The 6,952-nt window shown below is 35.3% G+C and overlaps 1 pseudogene; it reads right to left on the bottom strand.

Moving 5' to 3' along the window:
* Positions 1-2,638: 2,638 nt before the first annotated feature.
* On the bottom strand, positions 2,639-3,375 carry LOC125599693 (annotated as a pseudogene).
* Between the last annotated feature and the right edge of the window lie 3,577 nt (positions 3,376-6,952).

Below are 6,952 nucleotides of genomic sequence, written 5' to 3'. Positions count from 1 at the left end.
TAATATGGTAAGAACCACAAAGATAAGCTTGTTTGATTTCGTTTACTAATAAAGCTTGATCATGGCAATGATCTATCTTTGAATGCCCAGGTTAGCGTTTGATATAAAGGTGAATTGTCTGTTTTGTCCAAAGATTGTTTTTCAGTACGTATGTTTAGCAGAATCATATGTAATTAACTAAACGTGTCCAAACTCAACAATCTCTCGCTCTTGTTCCTATCAAATGTCAGTAAGATTAATGCACACCACGTTTAACTAACGATGTTTAGAATAAGTTCAATAACAAAATAATACGTAAATGTGCAATACTTTTGATTAAATTTGAGTGAACAATATAACATTTTCATGCACTAACAGGGCCCAGGGGATAAACATATAACTAAATATTATATACAGGAATGGACAAGATACGTTTTCATATGAATCTGAATCTATATACCTCTACCTATTTATCCTCTATTTGGTGAGTTCAGTGAAAATTTTATTGGGGCAATAGAAAAGACCTTCCTAAAAGGAAAAAAAGGGTCACAGAAGTTCAAAGAAGTAATGATGATGAATTCACAAGCATGCCATTATTTTAAATCTCACCTTTGCTGCTTCAAAATGCTTTAAGAAACAAAATAATTAGAATAAAACTGCACTTTTATAATTCCCCTTCTTATTTATTTACTTTTTTGAAAAAGTATGGGGAAAACAAAATCAATTTACAAACAGGTACGTAGAATAATCATTATAAGTTCCATTCGATAAAGACCTCGATCCAAAAAATATTATCACGTTGAGATTCTAATCTATTTCTATTGTTTGACAAAGTTTGTCCCATATAATGGTTGTGGATCTCAACAAATATTATAGTGGCTGACTACTATATTGTCACGTAGTCAATATTGCTACCAAAGAAATCGAAAATCGTATGCACGCCTAGTCGCCTACAGAACTCTTAAGTTAATTGTATATCTTACTAGATTCTTAAATAACTTAAATTCCTTGTTCAAGCCGAGTGGCTACAACAATGAAGTAATTGTTGTTCAAAATAAAAATGTTCTGTTTTATCTTTTTGTAATGGATTAGGCATATCAATGAAGTAGTTTAAAAACTTAGAATTTCCTTTGGTTCCCCTTGTTGCAGTTATGTGAGATTATATGTTATAATTACATTATATTATTTACAGTTTTCTATCCATTGTCACCTTGTAAATAGAGGCTTTTATCGCATAGTCAAAGATCATGTTTTATATATAAAAGATCTTCCATCGGTTTCCTCAGATATAATAAAACATACATTTTTGTAAGGTTAATTTTATCACCAAATTATAAGCTTGTTTTTTACGTCCGCAGCATCCAAATATGGCAAGAAAACTCTCATGAGTGATATCTAGAGTGGTCCATCTATTCTATATATTACTAAGGATTCCTTCCAACATCCGATGTGAGACACTTTGTGTCTAATACGCTCCCTCGAGATGATGGTTTTTTTGAGCGTCAATCTCGGAATGCTCGGACCATGATCGATGGGCTAACTTTGGACCAGATTGACGTGGATCGGGTTAGATTGTGTGGATCGGGCTCTGATACATGTTAAGGTAGATAGACTTCCAACCTAAAACCAATTGGTGATAAGTGGAGTGGTCCATTTATCTTATATATTACGAAGGATTCCTTCCAACATCTGATCGGATGTGGGACGCTTTGTGTCTAATACTGCGTACGTAGTACTTGATGATTTACTGATGCAGTTGTTATTAACTTATTGTAAAGAAGAAATTAGTAGCGTGGTTACTAGTTGTTTCAGGGCGGGGCGTGATTGGTTTATTTGCAAGTATCCGTAAAACGTTGTTTACACAGTGATTGCCGTTGTACACATTTTAAATCAGCAAGGAAAACAATCTTCTTTGTGTAAAAAACATATTAACACAACATTAACTCAAAAATTAAAATTAATTAATGATTTCATGATTGATAACATTTTTGAATTATGCTCTTATTCAAACTTAATCAACTCTAATTTATGTCATCAATCAAAGCCAATATTATTTCAAAACGTTGATAAAACAATAAAACCCTATATTACAGATCAGTGAAGTTAGAAAAACATTTATTTTAAAAGTTAGAATTTGATTGTCCTGTTATGCTATAGGTAGGTACACTTTCTACTTAGCAGTTAGCGCAATCCCAATTGAAAGAGAAACAAAAGAGATGGTGAAATAAAATTTTAAAAGAAAGAAATTAAGGTCCACCGTTGAAAAATGAGAACATGCATGGAACAAAAACCAAAAAGCTAACTACAAAATTTCCAGACCCTAACAAAATCTCATCTCTCTATCTTCTTTTGATATCTTCCTTCCCAATGTTGTATCTTTTCACTACATAAAATCCCCACTTATTCACACACGAACACAAACACACAGAGTACTGGTTTGCATGGAGAAAATGATGCAAATTAAGATATTAGATAACGTTTTTTTCATATAATAAAAAAAATTATTTTATGCATATAAATAGAGTATTGTCATAAAGCATAGATCGATGCTCTTAGATGCAGTTTTCAAAGAGGCCAATCCGATCATTGTCTAGAAATTAGCCTTTTTCTCTTCTACTACCCACGACGCCGTCATGTTGAAGGAAAAATAGATTAAACTTCAAATAAAAAAAGAATTACTGCTAAAATGACAGGACCGTTTCTCACATCGACTGATAGGTAAAAAAGAGCAAAACTCAATGGAACCATAATGACGCAGCTCCTCTATCATTTGCTCAATGTGATCTTCTCTAATGGCCTGAAGTTCTGTTGCAGATTCGCGTTTCCATCTTCCCATTTGATCTCCTTCTCGTCCTCCTTACCCTCCCTGTTATAATTAATACCGTTGGCCGTCATATTCATGACGCTGTCAGTGGTCCGGTAAGGAAAGCGACCGAAGTCTCGGGTTCTGAGCTTGCGCTGAGACTGAGTTTGCGTCTGTTTGGTCAGCTGAAGAGAAGCCATGTAGCATTTGTGGAGTTTAGCGGTGAAGAGTGGCGGCGAGGAGCTTGGAAGAGGAAGAAGGAACGGCGTTGGGTTGTAAGGAAAATTAGTACGAGCTCTCGGGCCACACATTAGCCTCGCCGCCTCGTCGTAGGCCCTGCCCGCATCCTCCGCCGTCTCAAAAGTCCCGAGCCGTGAGTTTCTTTCTCTTGTTTCTGCAGAGGCAATAAAAGAAAAAAAAACGAATTAGCCAACTAGGTCAAGACTTCTTGATAACTTTCAAGAAAGAAAGAAAGCAAGGGTAGTTTGGTAAATTTGAGAAAGACTTACAAGAGAGGGTGGCGAATCTCGGAGACCCCCCAGCCCCCAGTGTCTCTGTCTCACGCCTCGGAACCGTTGTTGTGGGTCGGCCATCAGAATATTAGGGGTCGGGTATGTTCTAGTGTGTTTGTCAATCAAGTGTTTGTGGGAAATGTAAAGAGGGAAAGTGATGAAAGGTGTTGTTGGAAGAGTGAAGGGTGGCTTTAAGTACTGTTGGCTTCATGAGACACAAAAGAGAGTTTGAGAGATGCTTTTGTTGTGTATTAATTTATTTGCTAAATTAACTGGCAATCAATTTGGTCTAAACGGGACCCACACCATTACCAATACGATCCAGAAAATCTCATTGATTTTTGTGGATGAGAGACATCAGCGGAGTGAGAGAAAGAGACTATTTGTATTCTTAATTGAAACTCATTTGTTGTATTTGTAATTGCCGCGACATGGGCCAATGGATTATCTATTACTCTCACATATTGTAGAGTTAGTGAATATTAAAACTTATAAACTGTATATGCTAGCTAAACTGTGTGTAGGGAAAATAAATAGTTTTAACCATGTTTTTGGAAAGTATATATCATTGTACTTTCATTTGAAAGAGAATAAGACCTATGCAAAACGAAATTTATCAAACTTTTAATATATATATATATATATATATATATCCATATTCAATAGTTTTCTTATAAAACGGATTTCAGTTATATCTTTAGTTCTTACTTCTATAGTGTGACATATAAATCCTAGGTTTTTTTTTGGTCAACATAAATCCTAGGTTATGAGTGAATACTACTGTACGGCCCCCGGGTTCGATCGCACTGGCACTAGGGAATTTACATGCGGACTTGCTCTGGCGCCAGAGACCGAAGACCGCTGCCTGGCATGACCCACCCTCGGGTGTGCGTCCGCGCCGCTAAGGGTTCGGTCTCTAGTCTGGACCACCACGTTGGGCCAGGACACTCGGTTATAAAAAAAAAAAAAAAAATGAGTGAATACTACTTTAGCTTAGAAAAATATATTAATAGCTATAAAATTTTACTGTCATACACTCCTACATATAGCATATCTAAGAGCATGATTATTGGGAGATTTTTGCGAGCATGATTATCGGTGGTGGGAGAAGAGTTCTTACGCGTGGACCCACCACCTTTTTGGCAAAAACTGGTTTCAATGTCGCCAAATAAGAAACGTTTCATAGGGGTTTGTTGTACTGTTTACGGGCCCCACAGACATGTGGCGGTCCGCGATCGGTTCATTTTTTTAAAAAAAAATTAAATCAGAAAACAAAAATAAATTTAAGAACCCCAAAAACGTTTTTACCGATAATCATGCTCTAGGTGATGAGTTTTTCCGGAATATCAACTCCATCTCTTAAATTTTAACTAAAAAAGCTAAGAACCTGCTCTTAAATATTCATCTCTTAAATTTTAACTAAAAAAGCTAGAACCGCGCTCTTAAATATCTTATTTAAGAGCCGGTTTTTAGCTTTTTTTAGTTAAAAGTAAAGAGACGGGTTCTTATTTAAGAACCGGTTCTTAATTTTTTTAGTTAAAAGTAAGAGACGAGTTTTTATATTCCGCTAAAAAAATACCCTAAGAACTCTCAAATAATCATGCTCTCTAAGTGATATTGTAATCGCCAGAGATCTCCTAACAATATGTATTTTATGACAATATGTATGTTATGTGATAACTAATAGTATCCATTTCTTTATTCCCAATTGTGAACAAGCTGGATGCAAGAAATTTTGGCTGCGGTAAACTTCAACCCCATCACATTTTCACATGGGGTTGGTCATCACAACATGTCTGTACATCATAGATACTGCCAATATTTCTAGATTTTTTCTCAGCTAATTAATAATAGCAATAATAAATGGAAGCAAAAAAATAAGTTGATTACTATAGCGGGACTCTTTCATCACCATTCTTCACCCATGTTTTCGATAATGACTCAATCAAACACTAAAATTCTCTTCGACTATTAGTATTTTATATATTTTTGTTTATATTTAGGTCATTTTGAACAAACATTATTAATGTTTTCTGATCATACCCATGATTTCTGAGTGTAGTTTACCAGATGATAGTCGAAGAGTAAAAAAGATAATGATAACAATTAATGTTATGCATTAATATAGGATGTATCGATTTATTGTGTTATTATTATATGATAGTTTTTTGAGGAAATGACACACTCTATAATATAACCAGTTCGTCTGTGGATTCTTATATATAGGAGATGTATTTTTGGTCGATATTTCTCTTTGTTCTATAAGTTCGTAAAACATAATTGGTTTATCAATTGAAATAAATAAATCTTGTAATTTATATTCGTCTGTGGATTCTTATATATAGGAGATGTATTTTTGGTCGATATTTCTCTTTTTTTTTTTTTTTTTTTTTTTTTAACAGGAGGTTCAATCGGCGATCCGTAATCCGCAGTGGTTTCCGATTGCCCGAAAGCCCGTAATCCGCACCTGGTGGTTCTGATTGCCAACCGTCTAATCCCCCTGGCCCGGAACCAGCCGGCACTAATACCCTTACCCAAGGATCCGGCATCAACGCCGCGATAACTTTTAAACTTGGGAGGGCGTAAAGCATTCCGTGGCCACAGGGATATTCGAACTCGGTCCGTATCGATGTTGTAACTACCTCGAGACCACTAGTCCACCACGCTCTGGTTGATATTTCTCTCTTCTGTTCTATAAGTTTCGTAAAACATAATTGGTTTATCAATTGAAATAAATAATCTTGTAATTTTATATTCGGTCGCAAGTATTTTAAAAATTATTTCCAATTCAGACATTATATCCTTTTCGAGTCATTAGTAACTAGAATAAGTGATACTAGAAGAATATGTTAGTCACAAAGTGTGCTGTTAGAATGGATCCATCGAAATAACAAGTGCCAACATTATTGGGTCAATCCAGTAACAACTTGATGGAGAAATCTTAGACAGCAATTATGACTACAAGAAAAATCACTAGAAGGTCATTAGCTTTTATAATAATTAATCAATTTAACCCTAATAATTAATCATGTCCGTAAGAAAAAGGAAAAGAAAAAACTCTCTCTAGAGGCAACGTATCAGTAAGTTACATGATCGACTTTTCCAATTAGGAGATGGCCAATATACGTCTTTAATCAATGTTTTGCATTCATTATCTTAAATTTAATTATTATTAGGCAGTGGATGATGTAGATACGTTTTGGGAGGGGCAGCTGCCACCCTTGATTTTCTGAAAATATAGTTGTTATAAGATTTCATATTGCCCCTTTGATATGTTCTTATATTCTACTGCCTAGATAACTATAGGTCGATCAGATAATAAATCAAAATCATGTGGGAGTGGTAGCTCCAAAGACTGTTTGAATTGCTCATTTTGTCTCTTTGCCACTGTTTTGGCACGTGTGAGTAGTGTGGTTATCCTTCTAGGTTGTGTTGTCTGAATTTTTTGTTTTTGTAGAATAGAGGGTCATCATATGTTTGTGGATCATATCACACATCTTAATTTAGTTTCGTCGACATTGGAGGAAAGAGAGTCGAGAACATACACGAATCAGTTGTTTTGGACTACGTACAAAGTTTGGGAACTTCAGAGGAGTATTATGAATAATAAAGTGGGGTCTAGATAGTAAAACGCGTGGCGTGGGAGCCACTACGTATA

The sequence above is a fragment of the Brassica napus genome, unplaced genomic scaffold (assembly GCF_020379485.1).
Source record: "Brassica napus cultivar Da-Ae unplaced genomic scaffold, Da-Ae ScsIHWf_1960;HRSCAF=2608, whole genome shotgun sequence".
Classification (NCBI taxonomy): Eukaryota; Viridiplantae; Streptophyta; class Magnoliopsida; order Brassicales; family Brassicaceae; genus Brassica; species Brassica napus.
The sequence above is the reverse complement of the archived record's forward strand: the minus strand, read 5'-3'. Positions and strand labels throughout refer to the sequence as shown.